The 26272-nt window shown below is 35.5% G+C and overlaps 1 protein-coding gene across 1 annotated transcript in view; it reads right to left on the bottom strand.

Annotated features, from left to right (window-relative positions):
* Nucleotides 1-3931, bottom strand: part of tei (teiresias) — a 213348-nt gene extending 209417 nt beyond the window's left edge. Inside the window, exon 1 of the mRNA XM_036375805.2 lies at nt 3384-3931. The gene's annotated coding sequence lies outside the window, so the exon portion shown is untranslated. The remainder of the gene's footprint in view (nt 1-3383) is intronic.
* Between the last annotated feature and the right edge of the window lie 22341 nt (nt 3932-26272).

Consider the following 26272-nt stretch of genomic DNA (forward strand, 5'->3'; position numbering starts at 1 on the left):
TAAAATAATTAAATTAATTAAAAGTCTTTTAAAGACTTATAAGTGTATTTATATGTGCCTGAATAACTCAATGAATGTGGCCTATATTGAATTAAAGTTTTGAGAAATTTCTGATTTAAACTTAAATTTCTTGCCATCTTTTTATTAATTCTTTTTTAATTTTTAAAAAACCTACAACTAATAAATTTCTCGAACGATGAACACAATAGAAAAATTTAGTTGCCATTATTTTTAGAATTTTGTATATAACTCACAAATCACTGGTACGTCGTATATGTGTAATGTTAAAAAGAAAATACAATTTTTATTCCAAAAAAATTTCACACATATCAACGTTTATTTTTCATCAAACATTAAAATGTGGCATTTTTTCAAATCTTAATTTTAATAAAAAAAATTTCACATTCACAGTCACACCTTCTCCGCTAGTTTCGCTTTGTATAAAATTGCTCAATGCATTTTGAACACAGTTTTTAATAAAAATCTGAGGATTTACACTTTTTGTTTCAGTTCATTTCCCTCTAGGTTTGCAATTTGCATAAATAAAGCAAATTAATTGGCTTTTTATGGCGCTCCACAGATTAACAGAAACACACACTGGCGCACATACCTACAAGCATTGCCACTGACAGCGCTCAACAACTAAAACAACAACGTCAGCAGCTGTCAGTGTTGGTAAGCAAATGGAACGTCGCGCTTTTCCGTTCGCGTTGTTTGTTTGTTTACAATGTTGCCAATGTAATTGATAAGGAAATGCAATTGCCATTGAGCGTGCTGTTTTTCTTTCTTCTGCGCTATTTTAATTGTTGTTGTTTGTTTTATGCGACTTTTAATTGCATTTATTTTTTGTGCTTTTGTTGTTATTTTAATTGCTTTGCTCACTTTTTGTTTGCTACTTTGATTTTGCAATTAATTGTTGTCATTATTGATTTTAACGATTTTACGAGGCACAGGCGCCTAAAAGTAGGTTAAAATAATAAATACATAAAGGTTTTAAAAATTTAACAAACCGCAAAAATTAAATTTAATAATATAATGCACTTTTAATATATGTGAAAAAAATGTAACTTGTTCACAAAAATAGCGCCTCTAATCATAAGGTTTTAATTGAAAAATTATTGCTCTTTAGTAAAAATATCTAGAATGTGTTACTATTCTTTACTACACAGAAATAATGGGGATTCTACGTTCACTGCTTTCTTAAAAGTATGTCATAAATTTTCAGACGTGTTTAATATAAACTGCCAATTGCGCCTAAGCTTCTGCAATGTGTTGCCATGGGAAATAACTGTGCATCTGCATTATAAATTTCAATTGCCTTAAATTAAAAATTCTATTTAGATTTTCGAAATCAAATGAATCAAGATTTGTATAGGCCGTGATGACTGCAGGAATTTATTAATAAAGCTTAACATGTCATGACAAAGCCTACCAATAATATTATACACGTATTTCTTTTGGTTTAAATACTTTGAATAGACTTCAGGTGCCTCAATGTATGCTACTTATATATGCTGGCTTAACAGCTTAAAATCTGCTTTTTGTATTTAATCCATTTTGTTAAGTTCTATGTGTCTAAAAATTTAAGCAACTACTTTAAGCTGTCTGTTTTGTTTATTTTTACACACAAGCTTAAGCGATTTCATTTGTTTTGTACCACCTTCAAGACTCATTTCGGGTAGCAGAATGATTCAGCTGCCAAAACTGCGCTAAAGTGTATGCAGTAATCTTTATAATACTGAAGAGACCATCCAAAAAAAATTTTACTCCAAATTTAAATACTGCTTTCAGTGGAACTTTTTAACTTCTATATTGGGTTCCTATAAATATGCAATACTTTTTTAAAAGTATAGAAATAGGTATTTTTTGCAATTTGTGTTGCAGCAATCGTCATTTCCTTGAGGTTTTTTTATTTATATAGCGCATCTCAAGTGGGATTCAAATCGGTAAAACTTTAATGTGTCACAAACATATTCGCTATCTTTTTCACTAAATGTTTTATTTAAAATAATCGTGCCAAAAATAGAATTAAACCTTTTTTAAATTTTTTTAAAATAAATTTGAAGTAAAATAAACAAAAGTTTTAAAAAATTATGTATGGAAAATTATAAAGATAAATTAACACTTAGTTAGCTTTCTGTACATTTGTGGCGCCTAAAAACCTACTTTAATAAAATTTAATTTGAAGTTAGATTAAAATATATTAAAGTATGCCATATTATTTGGGTAAAAATGTAACAAAGTTTCCAGCGCCTAAAAGAACACTTTAATAAATGTATACATGGCTTAAAATAGATGTAGACATAATCACACCCACGTGTGAAAGTACATATTTTAGTATCAAACATATTCTAGATTTCAAGTATCTAATGTGTCTGAACGCCTTAAAGCATGATTTGCTTAACAAACCCGCAATGATTTCACTATTTCAATAAACTACCGAACGCTGTAATTTAAATGATTGTCACTGTTTCCTTAATAGCAAGTTACTAGCGCCCCCACCAGCTCTGATTTCAACACATCTGCTAGCTGTGCACAAGAAATACGTAATAAATCTTACGCCACGATCGACAAGTTAAAGCGCCGCGTATAAAGTCTACTGAGAAGAAAGCTTATGCACGTCAATGCTGCTATATTTACTTGCCTGTAACACAAAACGGCGCCGTCTTCGCGCTACGCCAGCACAATGCCAAGCATTAACGCCTTAAAATATGCAAATGCGCGTATAAAATATTTCACAGCAACATAGCGGAGCATGCTGGGTGACAGCAACCAACAGCACGACAACAACAAACAGCCAACATGACAGCGCCAATAGCGGAGACAACAGCCAGCGACAGGGATAAGCAGCTAACGCCGATATGAGTTATAGTGACGCGGGTGGCAAAATCTACAGAGGACTAGGCTAACGGTGTTATTTACATACTTATGTGTATGTTTGCGTATACCATATCTGCAGCAATTTGCCTATCTATTCCTGAGCGGCTAAACCCTGCAGCCACTTAAATGAATGTCTTTATGGGCGGCTTTGCCTGTTCTTCCTTCTTCTAGCGCAACTGACAGCTAAAATACAAGCCGGATATTCAAAAATGACTTCCGCCTCAATCTTGTAAAGCGCACAAACACACACACACCCACATATTTTCATATACACATACACCCACTTTTCCACTTGCAAAGGCCAGCACATTAAGGAAGCGCAGCAAAATTTGCCATAACATTTTGTGTTTTTCGTTTTTCTTGTTTTTTCTTTCGCCTTTTCACACGACAGCACTGTCTGCTTTATGTTTTTTCGCTGGCGACAGCAGCAAGAAAACGCCTTTTTTACAATATAGACGAAATTGTGGTAATAAAATGAAATGCTGCACACCAAGAAGTAATACCTTTTTAAACTCGATTGAATGCTTGAAACACTTTTCCAATGCACAAGCCGATTTTATTATTTATTATATTTGAATTTCGATCATTTCTTTCAAGCTTTATCACAAAATCCAGTTGGCTATTCACTTGTGCACTTAGCTGGATTAGCAGTGTATTCCATTAGAAAACTGCACGACGCGACCGAGCGTAAAACGTACGATGTTGTACCATTACCGATTTTTCCCGTTAGCACGTCCTTTTCACACGACAATCGCTGGCAAACTGTTCGACACAACGGCTCCGACTTTGTGGCCAGTTGGGCGACATAACGGCGTGTGTGTTTGTAAGCGCTACGATGCGCTCGCACAGCTTCACTAAAGCAGCAGCTGCAGCACGAAAGGCAAGTGCCAAGGCATACAAACAGTTCATTACACATGTGCACACGCGAGTAATTGCAATCGCGCGCCGATAAAAATGCTCGTCTGTCGCCTGCCTTTATGAGTATCGCGCTGGCTGCGTTTCCCAACTCTCTACATGTACAGCAAGGACTCTTCCGCCCCTCTAGCGCTAACAAAAGTCATTTACGCTTTGCAAAAATAGTTTCAGATGCTCTCATCATCGTATAACGGCTACGCATAGCGGCATGCTGTATACACATACAGAGAGAGAGAGAGCACCGCAACTGTGACTCGCATGCAGTTTTGTCGCTTTGTCGCGTGTGCGCGACGCTCAGCTGTTCGCGCTCATATACTGTACACTGGATTGGTCTCTCATTCTGCTATGACCATTAAGTAACCATATACAACACTCACAGCAAACAATTATCGTATAACAGTTAGAATATCTCTCTCGCCGAACAATTTTTACTTCTATTGTTTCTCTCTTATCAATCTCGTCGTAAGCCGGCTAACTTTTTGGTTTCATTGAGGAAATGTGGCGTAGTGTTTATGTCTGTTGCGAAATAGCTTTTTTTCGTTTTGTTCCGAAACATTATGGCAGACGAGAAGAAACGTGGAAACGTGTGGTGAAATGGAATTTCAATAAACATTTTCACCAAACGTAAATACGCGAGAAAAACAAACGAAAATACGAGCATATGAGTAGAATTTCGTTTTAAATTAAGAGATCAAGACTTAAAGGTCTTATATGCCTAAATTAATGTTTAATTATGTCGCAGTAGATTCCAAACTCTTGCCTGGCTTCTTCTTGGCATAGTTCAAAAAGGTGATTTTATGGTTATTGTTATAACAAAGGGACGGACCACCTAAAAAATATATTACATCCAAAATACTATTTATGTATATATTTGGTTATAAAACAGTCCAGGCGAAAGACATAAATTATTGAAAGATGGAACATCGAGGTCGTCTAATTTTAAGAAGCTAAATACATAGCGGAGGAGGTTGGCCCAGCGATACACGTGGACAGAAACCATAATCTCCAGGATTCATATGAGAAATAATGTGTTCAAAGTACCAACAGTTTCTTTCTCTCACTCTTTCTCTTTCTCTCTCTCTCTCCTTTTCTAGCCTTAATACTTCCATCAACATATTTGTTGACTAATATAAAAAGTGAATGCAACGACGAATGCGGGATCGTACTTAGACAGATTATAACGCCGGTCCATTGTGGAACCTAGAACTCCTTGGTCATAAAGACCCTCATAAATCGACAAAGTGCTTTCAGAACGGAAATCCAACTAGTTCCCAGTCGATGCAAGCGGGATACGGGTGTCCCGCCTCGTGGCTTTTGCAATTTCCAGCGATTAAGGTATGACCAGGCGCCTAAGCGAGAAATGATGAAGTTACTTCCTGCTATTCCTAGTGAGGACAGACACTCCGTCAGAGAAGCTGCACTCTGAAGCAATTAGTATACTGCTACCTTAATAGCAGCCACTTCTGCCTGACAAATACTACTGTGGTCCGATAACCTAAAGCTAAGCTTGAGGACCTCGATATGTGAGCGGAGCAACAGCCACCCGGAGTAGCCTCTGTAACGCAGTGGTTCAAGTTTCCAGTGATGTAATTTAAGGAGAAGAAAATTTCATCGTGACGTTGATTAGTAACCTTCATATAACCAGCTTCTTTGAGCCTAAGAGCGGTCTTCGCAGCAATGCACATGGCGCATATATCCACAAGCATTTTTCCCCATTGCTTCTCTATGATATATAAAGCAACCTTGTTTTTCCTTTTTTACTCTCTACTTAATATTTGGTCATCCATGGAAGTTTTCAATCAAGGATAAGCCCTAGGTATTTCGCCGTATAAACAGGTTGAAAGTGCGAGCCTTCGAATAAGGGGAGAAGGAGGTCTGGGATTTTGTAACTCCTAGTAAAGAAAACCATTTCAGTGTTACTTGGGTTGACAGCTAAGCCGCTTCTATTTGCACAGTTGGATACCACGCTGAGATACGCTTGGTTAGCTCGTAGACGGTATTTCGAATTTTTGTTTTTAACTATAGGAGCAACGTCGGCAGCGTAGGCTGTTACCCGACAACCTCGTTATTTGAGTTTTTTAAGTAGGTCATTTAACACCAGGATTCAGAAAATAGGGAAAGTACCCAACCTAGGAGGTGCCTCTATTAACCTTTGGGAATGCTTTTGCCCCGTGACACTACATCGTGCAAATCAGTGGCGACCGACCAGTTAAAAAGGAAATTTTACGAAAGGATCTTCATATAGTAAAACCACAGTTAAAGATAAACTTAATGGATTGCCTTAGATAATAAAATACTAAAATAAAAAAATTTTCCTTAAAATTCACAATTAGTATTCAACGGCGTTGAGCAAAACAATGAGTACGACATTCGAAATTTTGTTATCTCCGAGCGTAAGTAAACTCATTTGTCACAAGCACTTCAAATTGACAGGCGAGTACTCTTAGGCATGAACGGCGTCAGCTGCTGCCACTTCCCCGTCGAAGCGCAAGTACTTCCTGCTACTTGAGTTGCATTAGACCGCCAGACCAGCAGAAAAAAAACACAGTAATGAATTTTAAAGTAAATGAGGAAGAACTAATTTCGGCTGAAACCGAATATTATATACAATATTTTTCAAATCAGAATAATATTTGTTCTTGGGCGGTATTTTGAACCAATTGCTCTCAGATGGCTGCTGTCAGAAGGTTTTTTACTAATGGCTGCTCTCAAATAGCTGTATAATAACTTGTGAGATAACTGTGGTTAAATGACTCACAGTTGGTTGTCAAATAGCTGTCAGGGTTTATCTCACGCCCAATTCAACATATTTGCAAACAAGCGAGGAGGACTTATACAAGTACTACGCACCAAGCTTGGTTCAACAGAGACCGGTGCCACGCTCGTTTTTCATTATTCTTAAACTATTTTCGCTCCTTTTGGGTAATATAGATTTACAAGTTTTAAACATTATTAAAATAAATCCAGTCGAACATCACTTTACACCAACTATTCGAAAATGTTTAAACCACAGATCTCATTCCACTAGGATTTTCTGTACCAAGTTTTTGTTGTTCACATGCTTTGGCGATATGCAATACGAAGCTCCGGAAGGCGCCAGACTGTTAAGTTTCTTCAAGACGTTCCAATTTTTACTAAAGTTAAATATCGGAAATAATCGTCTCGTCGTCCTGACCATTTATGTATTTATAAAACAATAATATCAGTTTTTACAAACAATCGTTAGCTGCACAATACCATTTTACAATGAGCAGCATGTTGTGATAGTATCAATCTATATTGACAAGCCACAAAGCCATTAAAAGAGAACATTGAGCGATAAAATTAAAAAGCAGAAGAGATTAAAAAGAAATGATAGACGAATTGTTAATACCAGCATTTATACAAGCGGCGCATGAAGTGACCGTGAAAGATGTACTTATACAAATAGGTTGCCACCCGAGGAGTGTCAGTGCACTGGTCCATGTTTGTGTGTGTGCCTGTGTGAAGGCAAATGCCGCATGTGGAATGTTGAAACAATCAAAGCAAATGACTTGTGAGGCAATTGGGTGCATGAAAATAAATCACCCGAGCAAAATGCATGGAAATAGACAAGGAAGTGTTTGAGAGAGAAGTGCAAGAGAAAAGGAGAGATAGAAAGTATAAAGAGCATAAGTAAACAGAGAAATTTCTTGTGGTTGGTCGTGCTATTAGCGTGTGGCATAACAACAGGCAGCAGCCAACGATCATACATATACAAACACATACAAACATAAACAAATATCCATACACACACATACGTTTGCCAGTCAGTTTTGCGTGCAGTGACATCGCACTAACGCAGCATAATTGCATTCAATGCACAACATTTGACATGACCATAAACATCATTAAAAATAAACCCAATTAACGCGGGTAAAAATTCCAATGAAAAAACAACAACAATAACAACTGTATGTACGCATCAACAAACAGTGCTCGCCCGCCTAAGTACTTGAGCCTCTCAGCTCAATTCAATGCATCGCAGCGGGTGTGCAAAATAGCAGGAAGCCGACACAGGCCCATATACATACACGTGCATATATTATATATATATAAACATATACAATCACATACACACATGCATGTAGCGAATGCATGGCGAAGTGGCCGTCGATTGGCAAGGCAGGAATAGTTTTGATGATTGAACAATTGCTGCTTTGCTTTTTTTGCACTACTAACAACAACAATGAAGGGTGTTGTAAATATTACAAAAAGAAAAATATTACTGCGCTGGTTGCTTGTGACATGTATGCGTAGAGGGCGCAAATCTCTGTGGCAATTTTGGTGGTTGCTACAATAACACAGTACACAGAGCGGATAAGAAGAGGGCAGCAGAGGCACAAAAACGAAATTATTTATCTGCATATATAAATCGATTCATATATATCTCAAGTATATGTATATTTGTATGTATGAATCGATGCTTAGCTAGTGCCGTTTCAGACAGGGATTCAAAAGAGTCTGAGTTTTTTCAAATTTTCTTTTGGTGTCGCTCTGGGCATTCACACGGTCAAAAAGAGTCCATCAACTCGAGTCTAGTTTTTCTGCATTCCTTTTCACAAAATTTTTGTAAATATTTGTGCGGTTCGACTGCGCAACACCGCGCAACACTGCGTGCTGCGTATTTCATTTGTATGTTGAGATGATGGTCACACATTTTGCTTGCAATGAATTACCATGAATATGGTAGAACAATATGCATAATACAAGTACCTACCCGCTAAATAGTTTCAAAGAAATACTAAAGACGGGAATTCCCTAATCCACAAGAATGTATTGAATATCCGCAACTAATATTTTCAAGGCCAAATTTATAATAGGAATTTCCTAATCTTTAAGTATTAAAAACTCATAATTTCTTTACTCCGTATTAAAAATTCATAATTTCTTTACTCCATAATCTATATCTTAATTTTCTCCTTATTTACAGTTTGTCATAATATTTCTATTATTCTATGCATACGTATTTGCATATTACATACAAAAATAGATAACAGAACTCAAATTTGCGATCGAATTCATTCGAAACCGAGCGCTCTTGCAACCATTCAAAGAATTTGAAAGTGAAAAGGAATGCTGAAAAGGGTAGCAGCGAGCTGTTACGAACAAGAACACAAAGCGTTCCACCCGAACACGAGTGGCACGGTCCCTTCGTCTTTCCTCGTCGTCCCCTCGCCCACAATAAACTGGTATGAGACTCTTTTGAATCCCTGTGTGAAACGGCACCTATACAACCACAATTATATCGGGCCGGAGCGGGAGCCTCTTCAGGTATCAAGTAATTTATATTTCAGTGGTCGATATATAATATATGCAGACCCATATGTATATGTATTTATGTATATATAAACATATTTACATTTTTATACTCTCGCAACCTGTTGCTACAGAGTATAATAGTTTTGTTCACCTAACGGTTGTTTGTATCACCTAAAATTAATCGAGTTAGATATAGGGTTATATATATATAAATGATCAGGATGAAGAGACGAGTTGAAATCCGGGTGACTGTCTGTCCGGCCGTCCGTCTGTCCGTCCGTCTGTCCGTCTGTCCGTCCGTCCGTGCAAGCTCTAACTTGAGTAAAAATTGAGATATCTTTATGAAACTTGGTAGACATGTTTCATGGTACCGTGAGACGGTTGGTATTGCAGATGGGCGTAATCGGACCACTGCCACGCCCACAAAACGCCATTAATCAAAAACAAATAACTTGCCATAACTAAGCTCCGCAATAAGATACAAGACTGTTATTTGGTACACAGGATCACATTAAGGAGGGGCATCTGCAGTTAAAATTTTTTTTTTTAAAGTGGGCGTGGTCCCGCCTCTAATAGGTTTAATGTGCATATCTCCTAAACCGCTAATGCTATATTAACAAAATTCACTGGAAGCAAATGTTTTTAGCACTTCTATTGACGGTGTGAAAATAGTTGAAATCGGGTGGCAACTCCGCCCACTCCCCATATAACGGTACTGTTAAAAACTACTAAAAGCGCGATAAATCAAGCACTAAACACGCCAGAGACATTAAATTTTATCTCTGAGATGGTATGAGATGACTTTATAGGAACCGCGTTCAAAATTAGACAGTGGGCGTGGCACAGCCCACTTTTAGGTGAAAACCCATATCTTGAGATCTGCTTAACCGATTTTAACCAAATTCGGTGCGTAACGTTTTTTTCGTGTTTCTATGTCATAGTGCGAAAATGGGCGAAATCGGATTACAACCACGCCTATTTTCCATATAACATCGTTTTAAATTCCATCTGATTACACTTTCCACTATGCAAATCAAGCAACAATGATTATATCGGCGTAAAACTTTGCGTGAATAATACGTTTAAAGTATGCCACCTTGTGACCAAAAATTTTCTAAATCGAACCAAAACTGTTCAAGCCCCTAGGTACTGAATATGTGGACCCCAGTACCTATAGTTGACTTTTTACCGTAAATATCGGCCATTGTGTAAGATATATAATTGAAATTCATATAATAGAATAAATAAATGAAGTTATCGATAATAGTTTGTCTTTGTTTCAAAAATGGGTTGAATCGGATCAATAGTTCTTGTAGCCCTCATATATCTAATATAAATATTTTTGAACTTCCGCGGGACTTTATACCGCATATGTGAGTTATCTCAATGAAAATGAGAGAGCGTGTTTTACTCATAACAAGATCAAATCGGGTGAAAATTTTCCTTAGCCCCCATGTAACTAATATCAGGATTTTCGAACATTCGTCTGACTTTACTCCATTTGAGGTATATATGATTTCCGTCTTTCCACCTGACTTTACACCGTTCCGGTTGATCAACGTGATATTTTAACGAAATTAAGTGGAAAAGATTTCTTAAAAATTATGTGGTTTGACGCTGAATTAGAATGAAATTAGTATATACTAAGTCTAAACCTCACACCTTCATATAATGAATTCCGATTCTCTGGTTGACGTTTGCTAACCTAAGCTGATAATATAAAATTTAGCCACTTTGGTGGAGTTAATATCACATTCATACTTATGTATATCTCACTTCAAGCAATAAAACTGAGACTAAGTTTATGGCCTTTAATATAAGTCAAGAAGATACCAAATTTGATTGTAATTTAATCACGATATCATTTAATAATGGATGTTTAATCAACATTTTTTAATATACGGTTTGGAGGAATTTTCTGGTCTTTGATTTTCCCAGCTCACATGTACTACTTATGGTATAATTTTTTTCGTCAATTTGATAATTTAATGAAATTAAATGGACAGTTTTTCTTAAAAATAATGTATATCGCTGCATATGAATGAAATTGGTCTAGACTTTGTTTAAACCTTATAACCCTAATATACTGATTTCCGCTCCTCTGTTACAACAGCAACCTTATATACCCCACATATTAAATCTAACCCATTTGGTTCAGTTTATATCACATATACCATGTTTGAGTTAAATAGCTTCTTTTTATAAAAGTTAACATTTCGGAGAAAAAAATAGTATTGACACAAAATAAATCTATGATCAATAACATAAGTTAATAAGATACCAAATAATAATCGAGTAATGAATGTTGAATTCGCAACATTTTTATACTTTCGCAACATGTTGCAACAGAGTATAGTTTTGTTCACCAAAGAGTTGTTTGCATCACCTAAAGTGATAGATATAGATTTCTATATACATATATTTCTTCTAATATTTGGTGATAATCAGTGGTTAGGTATATTTTCTCAGCCATTATGTTGAACTTATTATAAAATATCCCAGACAACAATGCTAAAAAAGTTTCTTAGAGTGGTGGACTTTGTATAGAGCAAAAAAATCTTTCTACAAAAAATTGCATGAAATAAATATTAGTAATGTATTATCAAAAGCGACACATTTTAATATGAAGGTCATGAAGTGAGCTGTAAACTCAAGAAAATTACATTTTTACCTAGCGCCGTTGGCAGCTTATGAAAGGTTTAGATATTAAGACAGAAAGAAGAAAATCTACATACCTGTTCTACATATGTGTATACCATAATTAAATTTATGTAAGTTATTGTTAATTTAGCCTTCATGGGTAGACCCTTCAAACTATGGTACCTGTTTTAGAAAGCGTTTAACAAAAGTAATTTACGGAGGGATTTTCCGAGAACTTAATTTCAATACAATGAAATAAACTACTAATTTCTAAAATATAAATATAACTAAATATTATGTATTCTTATGTTAGTGAATAGCTAAATAATATATAGGTATACAAAAGTACGTAAGCTGTACCAACATGTTGCAAGAGTATAATAAATATCAGTACACTGTGTTTGTAGTTTCAGTTTCACTAGATGTCTTTACAAGCAAAGTGCTTAATTCAAACTAATTTTAGTGTATTACACGGTACAGTGTACAGTGACGAGCAATAGCATAGCAAGAACTTACAAGGAAACAGTGAAAGAGAGCAGCACCTAGGATCCAACTTTTAACACCCGGACGGACTGAATTATATAAGTATTATCCATAAGTATTTTATATATTAACCCATTTATTATTAATTAATTATGCCTAGATTAAGTAGAAAATCTATATTACTAAGTCGTCTTCAGAATAGAAGACGTATGAGAGTTCTTCGTGCGAACTCTTTATATAGAGATAGTGAGCAGTCACAAAATACTGTAAGTCACGCTAATCGTAGATTAGATTCCGATGTACGTCTGTCCGAACAAATAATCAATACAAATCAACATAGAACCAGGCGGGAAAATCCGCAAATTCGCTCTGAAGAGCAAATAGGAAATACTCGAGGTCATAGGTCTCGGCGTGAAGACCCCGAGTTTCGATCTGTTGAGCAAATAAGAGATACTCGAGGTCATAGGTCTCGGCGTGAAGACCCCGAGGTTCGATCTGTTGAGCAAGTTGCAAATACTGTTCAACATAGAACAAGGCGGCAAGATCCCCAAATTCGCTCTGAAGAGCAAATAAGAGATACTCGAGGTCATAGGTCTCGGCGTGAAGACCCCGAGGTTCGATCTGTTGAGCAAGTTGCAAATACTGTTCAACATAGAACAAGGCGGCAAGATCCCCAAATTCGCTCTGAAGAGCAAATAAGAAATACTCGAGGTCATAGATCTCGTCGGGAAAATCCTGAGGTACGTTATGATGAACAAAGTAGGAACACTAGGGATCATAGAGAACTTCGCGCAAGAAATCCTGAGTATAGGAATTTAGAGCGCATTCGTGATCAAATGCAAAGGGAACATGCAAGAAGAAATCCTGAAATAAGGAGAGAGGAGCGTGATAGAGAAACACCACGTCGACAGCTTAGTAGGAGGGGTATGAGGGAAGAAATTTTGAATCAGAGACGTCTTAGACAAGGTCAAGTTCGCCTTCGTAGAGATAACCCACTCAATAGACAAATTGAAAACCAAAGGCAGTCCCAACGAATCCGATTAACGAGAGAAAATAATGTTATAGAAACTGATAATAGTGGCAATTTAACAGATTTCAAAAACATTTATTTCCAAAATATAAATAAGGGCCCTACTGAAATATGTATTTGCTGCGGCGGCTTATGGTTTTCACACCAAGTTCGCAAATTAAATTTCAAAACTATTGCGCAAGGTCACCCGAATGCTGCATCCGCCTTCTTTTTAATGCAAAAATTTCCTTCAGAAGATGGAAATTACAATTTTTGTGCTACTTGCAAAATGCGATTGTTAAAAAGAACGGTCCAAAAATATGTTTAGCTAACGGTCTAGACTTTCCTGAAATACCGGATTGTTTGAAAGGTTTAACTCCAATTGAAGAACGTCTCATAATGCCTAGATTGCCTTTTATGACAATCCGTCCGTTAGGATATCAAGGTCAGAGTTTGCTCAAAGGTGCTGTTGTTAATATACCAATTTCTGTTAACAATATTGTGACATCTCTACCAAGGTCCTTTGACGAGGCTCATGTTATACAAATTCACTTAAGAAGGCGTTTGGAATACAATCATGATTACATGATCGATACCATACGCCCCGCAAAGATTATGGAAGCTTTGCAGTTCTTAGTGAATACCCCTCTGTATCGTGAGCACAATATACATATTAATGAAAACTGGATTTCAGAATTTAATAACCAAGAAGAAGTTCCGTTTGTTGCATCTGCAGAGGATTCCCGATTGGTTCAATCTTTTCATGCGGGACAAACTTCCTATGATAATCCCTCAGGCAATAATATTCACACGGGTCTTTTACTTTCAGAGCTAAATCCAGGCGGTCAAGAAACTCTTTTGGACAATATTCCTGTAGAAAACTTAGACTATAACCGTTTAGTTATAGCGCCAGGTGAAGGACAAGACCAACCACGTTCTGAAATTCGTCGTTTTGACAGAAGAGCGTGTACCATTCCAAAGTTGTTCTATGATTACAAAAAATTAGAACTGCTACAAATTAAGAATAGTACATCCATTTGCCTTAGAAAGTTTTCAGGTCGCAACCGAGTTACGGCCCAAAATCTATTAAACGAAAACTTTGTTCAAAACTTGATTCAACACGATGATGGTTACAAGGTTTTGAAAGGCGTTAGATCCTCACCTGCGCACTGGGAAGCTGAGAAGAAAAAGGCAATCGCTATGATTCGCCAATTTGGGCTTCCAACCTTCTTTATCACTTTATCGGCTGCAGAATCTCAGTGGGTTGAGATTTTCGTCATCCTCTCTAAAACTGTTGATTCTAAAGATATTTCGGAAGAGGAAGCCAACAGTTTAACAACCCAAGATAGATATCGCTTAATTCGGTCAGACGCGGTTACTTGTGCTAGATATTTTGACTACCGCTATCGACAAATTCTTAAGCTTTTTAAAGATAACGCCGGCATTTTTGGAGAGCATTTTGTTACAAATTTCTACTGGAGAGTGGAGTTTCAACAGAGAGGTTCCCCGCATGTACATGGCATGTATTGGCTTAATAATGCTCCCAGGATCAACCTTCAAGATCCTCAGACATTCCCTGATGTCATTAGTTTTATTGACAATTATATTTCTACTGATGGTTCGATCAGCCACTTAGAAAATTATTTGGGTTATCAAAAGCATAACCACAGTCGGTCTTGTACTAGGGAAATAAGAGGACAACAGTTTTGTCGTTTTGGTATTCCATATCCACCAATGCCTTCAACGCAAATACTGTTACCTCTTACAGAAACAAGTCAAAATTCAGAAAGACACAAGGAAAACTTTTTCAAAATTCAAAACGTTTTAAATTCAAATATGACTACAGAAGACATTTCTAATTTAAACGATTTTGAACACTTCCTGTCTGATAGTAGAATAAATATGTCTTTTGATGACTATTTGTTAGCCCTTAGGTCAAGTTTAACAAAACCCAAAATTTTTCTAAAAAGAAAATTACAGGATCGTTTTATAAACGCTTATAATCCTCTGATTTTGGAACTCCATAGAGCAAATATGGATATCCAATATATACTGGATGCATATGCTTGCTGTTCATATATAATTAATTATATTAACAAGTCTAACAGGGGAATTTCTAGGCTCTTAAATGAAGCTATATCAGAGGTAAATGCTGGAAATTATACTATTAAGCAAAAACTTAAACATATAGGTCACAAATTTATATCAGGCACAGAAATATCTGCACAAGAAGCAGTATATTGCTGCATTGGGCTCCATCTTTCGGAAGCAAGTAATGCAGAAATATTTATAAATACCTCTCGACCTGAGGAACGTGTTCGAATGGTAAAACCTAGAGCGGAACTTCAGAACCTTCCTTCAGGTTCGACTGAAATATTCGTAGCCGGTATTTTAGACCGTTATGTTCAAAGATCCGATCAGTTAGAAACTCTTTGTTTAGCTGATTTTGCATCTAGGTATAAATATTTTAAATCTAGTAGAAGAGCACAAGATAGTGATCATGAAGAAGAAGAGAGGGAAGACGATAATTTACCAGAAAGCGGGGTTGTCATACCTCTTAAAGACGGTAGCGGTTATGTGAAAAAACGTACCAAACCTTGTATTATTCGGTATAGAAGGTTTAACCCAGATTTGGCCAGAGTTGAGTATTTCCGCGAAATGTTAATGCTTTACTATCCTTGGTGGAATGAACAGCAAGATCTCATTGAAAACGATAATGAGCAGACTTGCATAACACATCGTATTATAATTGAGGAAAATCAAAGTAAATATGATGTTTTTGAGCAAAGAGAACTTGAAAATGTTCTAGAAAGTCTTTATAATGAAATAGACTTGGACGAAGGTGCTCAAAATGAACTACCTATCGTGGAAAATGAGTTCAGAGTGTTGGCACTTCCAGAAATAAACCCAAATATAAATTTGCTAGACTTGCATGGCGAAGATTCAACAGATAATGGCACTGAATCTGATTGCAATATTAGACTTATTAAACTACCCCCTTTAATTCCAGTTGAGGAATTATTTTCTTTAGTTCAAAGTCTAAATACTAAGCAAAGAACCTATTTGACACATTTGATGCACCACCTAAAAAGAAATCTCCCATTTTATGAGTTCATTGGCGGCGGTGCAGGTGTAGGAAAGAGTCGTTTGATATCTGGAATATATCAAGCTCTTAACCATCGTTACAATTCTACACCTGGATCCAATCCAAGTTCCTTAAAAGTTCTTCTTTGCGCACCTACGGGTAAAGCAGCATTCGGAATTGGTGGAATGACCCTTCATTCAATATTCTCTTTACCTGTTAATCAGTTGAATAGAGAGTTGAGGCCACTTAGCAATGACACAGTGAATTCATTGTATTCCAGACTTATCGATTTAAAATTAATCATAATTGATGAAATATCGATGGTAGGTGCTCGTATGTTTTGCTCTGTTGATGCGAGATTAAAACAAATTTTCAAAACAGACAGCCCCTTCGGTGGTATACCGATCATAGTGTTTGGTGATTTGAAGCAACTCTCACCTGTTGGAGATAGGTGGATATTCTCTCCTAATCCCAATGATGCATACAGCACTTTAGTTGGTTCCCCTTTGTGGGGGTTATTTAAACACTTTGAATTAACAGAGATAATGAGACAACGGGAGGATCAGGCCTTTGCAATTGCATTAAATCATATGGCATCTGGTACTATGACAAATGAGGACATATCACTCATTGAAACTCGAGTAGTTAATTTCGAAGAAGTTCCCGATGATGCCATACATTTATTTTGGTCCAATGAAGAGACAAATAATTTCAATGCCCTTAAGCTCAGTCGAATCCCAACAGAAGCTTTCCTTTCAACTGCAAAAGACTCAGTTAAAGGAATTGGTATAAATGAAAGTGATAATATTTTGGAAAGAGTTAAACTTTTCAAAACTTCTGAAACGCAGGGACTGCCCTATGAATTGACACTAAAAACCTCCGCCAAATATATGATTACAGTGAACATAAACACGTGTGATGGCTTGGTTAATGGGGCAGCTGGACAACTTATGCAAATTAATTTCCATTGTTCTTTTCCAACAATTCTGTGGATTAAATTTTTGGAACCTTCTGTTGGTTTGATAGCACGATCAAAAAAGCCTCATCCTCTAGAAAGTTCTTGGACACCAATTGAAAAAGTTCTAAAATCTTTTCAATATAAAAGAAATGAACAAATTTCAATTGAAAGAAATCAGTTTCCAGTTGTGCCGGCTGAGGGAATAACTATTCATAAAAGTCAGGGTGCCACATATAATAAAGTTGTAGTTCATACTCGACCCAGAATGCCTAGAGCTTCAATATATGTCGCTTGTAGTCGAGCTACTTCTGCAGAAGGTCTATTCATCATAGGAAATTTTATTCCTCCTAACAAATTTTCTGAATCGGATCCCGTATTTAGGGAACTGAGGGAATTGAACACAAATAAAGCTTTGACAACAAGTTTCAATTTTATGATTTCCCGAACATCAGGACATCAAATTTTATTCCATAATGTTCAGAGTCTTCACGCTCACATTAATGATATAAGAAGCGACTGTTTGATGCTATCTTCAGATATTTTATGTTTTGTAGAAACTTGGAGTTACTTGGGCATTATAATATATGCAAAGCATAGTATTGCTTGCTCTATAGAATCAAAGGCTGTAGACAATTAATTGTAGAACTTCAGGAAGTCCTTACATCTGAGTTAGGCAATCAAAATGTGCTAATTGTTGGAGATTTTAACATTTGTTTAATGTCTACAGGGACTGCAATACGAAATCTGCTCCAAGAAAAAAACTTTAGTTCCCTGCTTGGTGCAGAATATTCAACTACACCTGCCGGTACACAAATTGATTGGGCATTTTCAAACATGGATCCTTCCCGTGTAAATGCAATTACTTTTGAGACAGTACACAGCTATCATGATAGTATTTGTGTCTCTATTTCGAACTAAAGTTTTCAGACTTAGTGCAATAGTTCTTCATATATGTGTAAGAATCTCTACAAAAATTTATGTTTAATATTGTAAATATTATATACAAATTAATATAATAATATTATATCATTTTTAAAGTTGTTAATATTTATTATTTTTAAGCTAAACATGTATAATAATATCGATATAATAAATATAAAATGTTATTCATTGTTCAAAACCGATTTCTTTTCATACTTCTCAATACAGTTGTAATGCATTCTATATAAAATCAATTATAAGCGTATACAAAAAGCACAAGAACGATTTCTCATAATTTGAGTAAATTTAGTTTACAAATTGCTCTAATTATTTTCACTGTGAGTGAAAAGTAAATAACTAAGGCAACAGTTCCTTCTTCTAATTATTAGAATACATATATAAAGAAGTCTTAAACGAATATACCATTTAACTTTGCGAGAGTATAAAATGTTCGGTTACATCCGAACTTATCCCTTCCTTACTTGTTAAAAATATATTTTTCTTCGAAAAGCAATCTCTAAAAAATATTATAATAAAAAGATATTAACAGTTTTCACGTATTTCACTTGTATAGCGAAAAATAATAAGCTAAAGTACCCCTCACAGGTCCATTTTTGATATCATGAAGGGTATAGAAAGATCTTTATTCTGATTTTGATCGGTCAGTTTGAACGGCAGCTAAAATTTATGCTATAGTTGTCCGATCTGAAAAATTTCTTTGGAGATTAATGCAATGCTTTATAAACTTGTTTTTGGCAAACTTCGTGAAGATACCTTGTCAAATAGAAAAATACAAGATTTTGAGTTCGATAATTCAGTTTGTATCGCAGCTATGCACTATAGTTGTCCAAAGAGACTAGTTCACGTATATATAGACAGACTTACATGGCTATATCAACTCAGGTCGTTATGCTGATCATTTACATATACATACATATATATATTACGAAACGTCGTGGCAAACTCAATATATCCTATTATAAAAAAATCGAAACATGTAAAGAAGCTCTAAGTTCGGGTGTAACCGAGCATTTTATACTCTCGCGACCATCAAGGATCAAAGCTCGGGAAATTACTTCAGGTGTTGGCAAAGTTTTATATTAAACGAAGTATTAATCATTATACTCTCGCAACCTGTTGCTACAGAGTATAATAGTTTTGTTCACCTAACGGTTGTTTGTATCACCTAAAATTAATCGAGTTAGATATAGGGTTATATATATATAAATGATCAGGATGAAGAGACGAGTTGAAATCCGGGTGACTGTCTGTCCGTCCGTCCGTCTGTCCGTCCGTCCGTCTGTCCGTCCGTCCGTGCAAGCTCTAACTTGAGTAAAAATTGAGATATCTTTATGAACCTTGGTAGACATGTTTCTTGGTACCGTGAGACGGTTGGTATTGCAGATGGGCGTAATCGGACCACTGCCACGCCCACAAAACGCCATTAATCAAAAACAAATAACTTGCCATAACTAAGCTCCGCAATAAGATACAAGACTGTTATTTGGTACACAGGATCACATTAGGGAGGGGCATCTGCAGTTAAAATTTTTTTTTTTAAAGTGGGCGTGGTCCCGCCTCTAATAGGTTTAATGTGCATATCTCCTAAACCGCTAATGCTATAATAACAAAATTCAATGGAAGCAAATGTTTTTAGCACTTCTATTGACGGTGTGAAAATAGTTGAAATCGGGTGGCAACTCCGCCCACTCCCCATATAACGGTACTGTTAAAAACTACTAAAAGCGCGATAAATCAAGCACTAAACACGCCAGAGACATTAAATTTTATCTCTGAGATGGTATAAGATGACTTTATAGGAACCGCGTTCAAAATTAGACAGTGGGCGTGGCACAGCCCACTTTTAGGTGAAAACCCATATCTTGAGATCTGCTTAACCGATTTCAACCAAATTCGGTGCGTAACATTCTTTTCATGTTTCTATGTCATAGTGCGAAAATGGGCGTAATCGGACTACAATCACGCTTACTTCCCATGTAACACCATTTTCAATTCCATCTGATTCTTTCACTTTCCACTATGCAAATCAGGTAACAATGATTATAACGGGGTAAAACTTTGCGTGAATAATGCAATTAAAGTATGCCACCTTGCGGCCGAAAATTGTCTAAATCGAATTAAAACTGTTCAAACCCCTAAGTACTAAATATGTGGACCCCAGTGCCTATAGTTGACCTTCTACCGAAAATATCAGTCAACCCACAAAGAAATCTCAAACGAGTATACCATTTGACTTTGCGAGAGTATAAAATGTTCGGTTACATCCGAACTTAGCCCTTCCTTACTTGTTTTATTATATGAATTTCAATTTCATATCTTACACATTGACCGATATTTTCGATAAAAGTTTAACTATAGGCACTAGGGTCCACATATTCAGTACCAAGGGGCTTGAACAGTTTTGGTTCGATTTAGACAATTTTTGTTCTAAAGTGGCATACTTCAAACGAATTATTCACGCAAAGTTTTACCCCGATGCAATCATTGTTGCTTGATTTGTATAGTGGAAAGTGAAAGAATTAGATGAAATTTAAAACGGTGTTATATGGGAAGTAGGCGTGGTTGTAATCTGATTTGGCCCACTTTCGCACATAACATACAAATATAATAGGAATATTATGTACCAAATTTGGTTGAAATCGGTTGAGTAGATCCCAAGATATGGGTTTTCACCTAAAAGTGGTGCCACGTCCACGGTCTAATTTTGAACGCGCTTGAATTTTGTTATTATTATATAACTTTAGAGGTTTAGGAGATATGCGCATTAAACCTATTAGGGAACGGGACCACGCCCACTTAAAAAAAAATTACTGCAGATGCCCCTCCCTAATGGAGTTTAGTTATGTCAATTTATTTGTTTTTATATCATCCGTTCCACATCAAGCAGTATTTATTCGCTCAATGATAATATAATATCAGATTTAGTAATTACTAAAATTTTTTAAAATATTTTTCTTATATCGCATTTGGTTTAACTTTAAGTGATTAAAATTTAGTTCAACCTACTCGGTTCAATTAGCGGATCAATATTCTAAATATCTCTGTTGGTTTTATAAGGTATAAATTTAATAAAAGTTTTTTGATATTTTTGTTTCTATGTAACATTTAAATATATAAATCGATAAATTATCGGTTATAAATTTATCGTTCACTTTAGTAGTAGTAATATCAAGATTATTAATCGAATTTATTTTATGCCATACAAGTATTTATTAATTGATCGTTCAAACAAGTTATCGAATTTTTCACAAAAATTTACAATAATATTGTATAATTAATACAAAAGGGAAAAATAGAATATAGTCTAAAGAGCATAAAAATAAGTCGAGCGAATTAATAGAATTTAAAATTTAAATGGTTTTGACCACAAACTTTACCGATTTGGTATGTCTAGTAGAGTGTAAAGAATTGTTAATATTTGTAAACACATAGGATTTGAAATTGATAACTTTTAAAAGTGACTATATGGTAGATATTAAATATCGAGAAGGATTTTTTCAAACTCAAAAATCTAAAGTATGTATTTTTGTTTAGTAATATTATAACTGTTGTTATCGATAACAGAGCGATTTGAACTAATAAATCGGTAAGAAAATATTAAAATTTATGGACACGACATGCAGATTACATAGCTCCACAGAATACAGAATATATAACACCATGTACATTAAACATTAGAAAACGCAATGAAAGTAATACAAGGTAGAAAATATGTATATGAATTATCAAAGCACCTATTCACCAACTCCTGGAGAGCAGCGAATCTAACATCTAAAAGGTATAAATCCCATAATCGAGAATCACATTAACAAGCTTAATATGTAGACTCTTGCACTGAACTCAACTTATAACTTTGTTCGCGCTTTCTTAAGTAATTTTTTATATTTTCGCCACATGTTGCTACAGAGTACTATAGTTTTGTTCACCTAACGGTTGTTTGTATCACCTAAAACTAGTCGATATAGATATAGAGTTATGTATGTATATATAAATGATCAAGATGACGAGACGAGTTGAAATTCGGGTGACTGTCTGTCGTCAATCAGTTTGTCCGTGCAATTGATAACTTGAGCAAAACCTGAGATATGTTCATGAAATAATAGTTATCCGATTTTCTATATATTCACTGTCATTTCTAAGTAATATGTATAAGAGGAGATTTATGCAAAATTACGTGCTCTTAGCTGTTTAATTAGAGGCAATATACCGGAAAATAATCGGTTGTATACCCCATACATATGTGATTTGGTTTTCCGATCTGGCCGATTCCCGCAAACTATCAATAGTGATATCAAAATGCAAGTACGTATTGAATTTCATTCGGATATCTCAATAATCCCTAAAAAGTTAAACTTCGCCATAAAAATCACTGGCTCGAAACCGGTTTTATACTCATAGTCTCTCAAGCAAAGTTCTGCAATTTTATAGAAAACAAAAATCGACCCGCTCTAATAAACACACACCTTCAACACATCGCGTCATTTAGCCCCGATATTGAATTACAAGCGATAATATTTTTAGGCGAACTTTTTTACACACTGCCTCCCTTGCAACAACATACATTTTTTGCAACCGATATGCCATAGACCGGATCAAAACAAAATATTTAAGGCGCCTGATCCCTTGTTGTAGAAAATCGAAGAGTTGCACTGCTTAAGCTGCCAACTTGCTGCTTAATACTTTGTTGCTACTGCACCTCATGCGACTACACATCCCGCACCGCCACCCAACGCAAAATATCGCGCGGCGTCCGCGAAATTCAACGGTGTTAAGTCAAGCAGCAGCAGAGTTGAGTCATCATGCAAGCGATGCTTTGCTTTCTGCTTGTTGTTGTACACATAACATGTTGGTATATGGGTGCTTTGTGGCATGCAACATGAGCGTTTGCAGTGACTATGCTTGTTTTGGCAACGAGGATGCATGCAGCGTGTGCCAACGCATTGAGGGTGCGGCAACTCCTCTGATTTCTACATAAAAGTACCCTATGTGTTGTTGTTGTAGCTGCTGTTGCACGCGTTTTGTTCATTAAATGCTCGTTGCTGTTTATTTGGTAATTTATTTCTGTTTGTTTGTTTTTGTTGTTTTTTCACAACTTTTCAACGCCAAAGCGCAAAGTGTCTGCGTAAACAGAATTTCGAAATGACAATGAATCGTCGGAAGTTTCAAGCGACTGTGTAGCAGTGTGTGTATAGTTGCTGCGTGTTGTAAGTGGCAAGTGACTTAACGCAATTGTATAGTGAGGTGTGTCTTACGCTCACTTATTTGGAGCCAACGACAGACTGTTCTTAACATATAGCACATATACTCACTCACACCAATACACATCTACACTTTTCACTGCTTTAATCCCTTTATTATGCTTAAAAATCGGCGTAATCCAGGGCACACTCAGCATCGAAGACCTGTTTTCTGATTTGTCACGCAAGTTCCGTTATTTTTAGTGTCATGTGCTTACATGTGATTCGGCGGTGTGAGCATGTCTACTTTATGCTAATGACTTAACTTAGTTATATTTAAATGAGTTGTTGTATTTTGGTTCCAAAATGAAAATTTCAATTTAATTCTCACTATCAGCGTGCGCTGATACATTCATATTAATTATATTTACAATTGGAGTATGATAGCTAAAATAAGATATGAAATATTTAATTTCTATATGATTAATTTTTCTGGCGAAAACTGCCTCACTAGTTGCACGCTCCTTTTGTCGTTGGATTATCTTGGAGAAAAATTATTTTTATTATTGTGGAGCATTAAAATATGTTTTCCGCAAAATTTTAAATTTAAACACGTACAAATAATCCCCGAATCAACAGAAACGTACCTTTACATAACCTCGATTTCACTGCGTCTCCTGTAGGCTCTTTTTCACTCATTTTAATTATATTCAAATTACAAAATCAGCACACACTATTATTAAACTCCGAAATATTTCGGATTAAAATTAACAAACTGATTCTAAAACTGAATTCATTTCCAGCAATTGGTTGAGTAATGCATGCTTACTCAGAAATATTCAACGAATTCATACCTTTCATCAGGTAAACGTTCATACCTAATTTAATAAAATTGGAAGCAAGTCTTAGGCTTTTCGCTGAAGGTTCGTCTCAACGTTAAGTTGGAAAGAATACCGCTATTATTCTAAATAGAAGCAAGGTACGAGATGTGTTCAAAAAATAAAGGGAATTTTTGTGTTTAAAAAAAAAAATGGTTAATCATTTGTCTACAATAATGTTGTCGCTTTTAAAATGGTCTCCATTCGATATTATGCACTTACTAATGTCAGCGCTTCTTCTAATCGTATAAACACTTCCTAAACTCGATTTTTGGGATAGCCTTTAGCTCTTGCAGTGATGCGCTTTTAATATCATCTGTGCTGCTAAAACGACGGCCCTTTAAGGTTCTCCTTATTTTTGGAAATATAATACAGTCACATGGAGTCATGTCTGGCGAAAATGGAGGCTTTAGCATCGTTACAGTATTGGTTTTGGCCAAGAAGTTACGAACAAATTCTTTGATTAATTTCTTTTTAACAAACGAAATTCGTCAAGCGCATAAAAACACGTATAATTTTAGCGGCTGCTACAGACAAAATAAGCAATGAATACAGCAAACAAAATGTTATCGTATTTCATGCTCATGTTAGTACTACAAGTATATCAACATATAAAAAAAGGCAATTGTACTCTTTAAACCGCAAAATTTTATTCTTAAAATTCCCATTGTTTTTTAAATGCAGCTCGTATTGTAATTTTATCCGCAATGATTAATGTTTTGGAAAATATTTTGCGTCCTAAGTAGATTGTCTCAAATGTCAGCGAAGGTTCGTTCATGCACACTCGTGGACTTTGTGCTGATCTTTTTGCTTGTCTGAAGATGTTCTTCCGATTCATTAGTGTAACAAGTTGTTTTCGCACTAAAACTTCTAATCTTCAATAGACTGCAAAAATTCCACAAATCCTGGCAACATATTCTCCATTACTTGTCGATATAGATATGTTTATTGAAGTTCCGGCTCCTGTTGCTCTTGAATCCAAATTGATCTGAGTAACCATTGTATCATCTTTCCTAAAATTTCATGTCAAATCTGTATATGATTCCATAAACTGGACGAAAGTTACCCCTTGCTTGTAATTTTTGGAAGTTGGAAGATTAATGAAAAACTTTCACATTTGCAAATTTTATATTTTTTACTTATATATTTAATTTAATACTTACGTTCTAATAAATATTACTAAAAAAAACCGTTTGTGATAATTTACAATCGCTATCGTTTAAGTTGCCGATTATTAAACAAGAAAATTGTAATCACTTTTTTGGGAAGCAGCCATTTTGTGAATCATCTGTAGTAATAATAAATTGTTTTTGTACATTAAATTCTGTAAGTTTTTATTATTTGTAATTATTTATTAAACATAATGTGTAATTGAAAATTTTAAAAATGTCTGCAACAGTCTTAAGACCTATACATATCCTGAAATAAGTTGTTTCTCTACTTTGCTTGAAGTCAAAAACGTCCTCGACCCAACAATGCCCCCACTAATGCCTAAGCGTGTATATATTAGTCCCTACAATAAACGACTTTATTTCTTCAATACAAAAGAAATGAAATGAAGTAGGATTTTTTCCAAATAGGCTTGTGGCTGCACCAAAACGAAAACTACCACAGCAAAATTTAATTTTCTAGCAGGGAAAAAAAGTTCAGTGATTTACGAGCTACTTTTAATAGTATTTTATGTAATCCACCATGAAACCATATTGCAACTCAAAGGAGACAATAGAAGACATATGTAAATAAGCGAAAAGAATAATGTAAAGTCGCCTGTGTTCATGTCATCAAAGGCCATGCCAAATGGCGAAAGCGAAGGAAAATAAAAAGGGTTAAATGATAAAAGACAAAATCGAAACCCATGTCGAAAATCAAGAACACAGCAAAACCAAAGTATTCACACCAAATGCAAGAATCGGAGCAAATAAAATAACGAATTATATGAAGCAGTCGGTGATGCAAGCCAGCTTTCACTGCAAACTGTATCCATTGTTTACAGCTGAGCAAAAAATAAAAAATACGAAGGAAAAT

Source organism: Bactrocera oleae, chromosome 4 (assembly GCF_042242935.1).
Source record: "Bactrocera oleae isolate idBacOlea1 chromosome 4, idBacOlea1, whole genome shotgun sequence".
Taxonomy (NCBI): domain Eukaryota; kingdom Metazoa; phylum Arthropoda; class Insecta; order Diptera; family Tephritidae; genus Bactrocera; species Bactrocera oleae.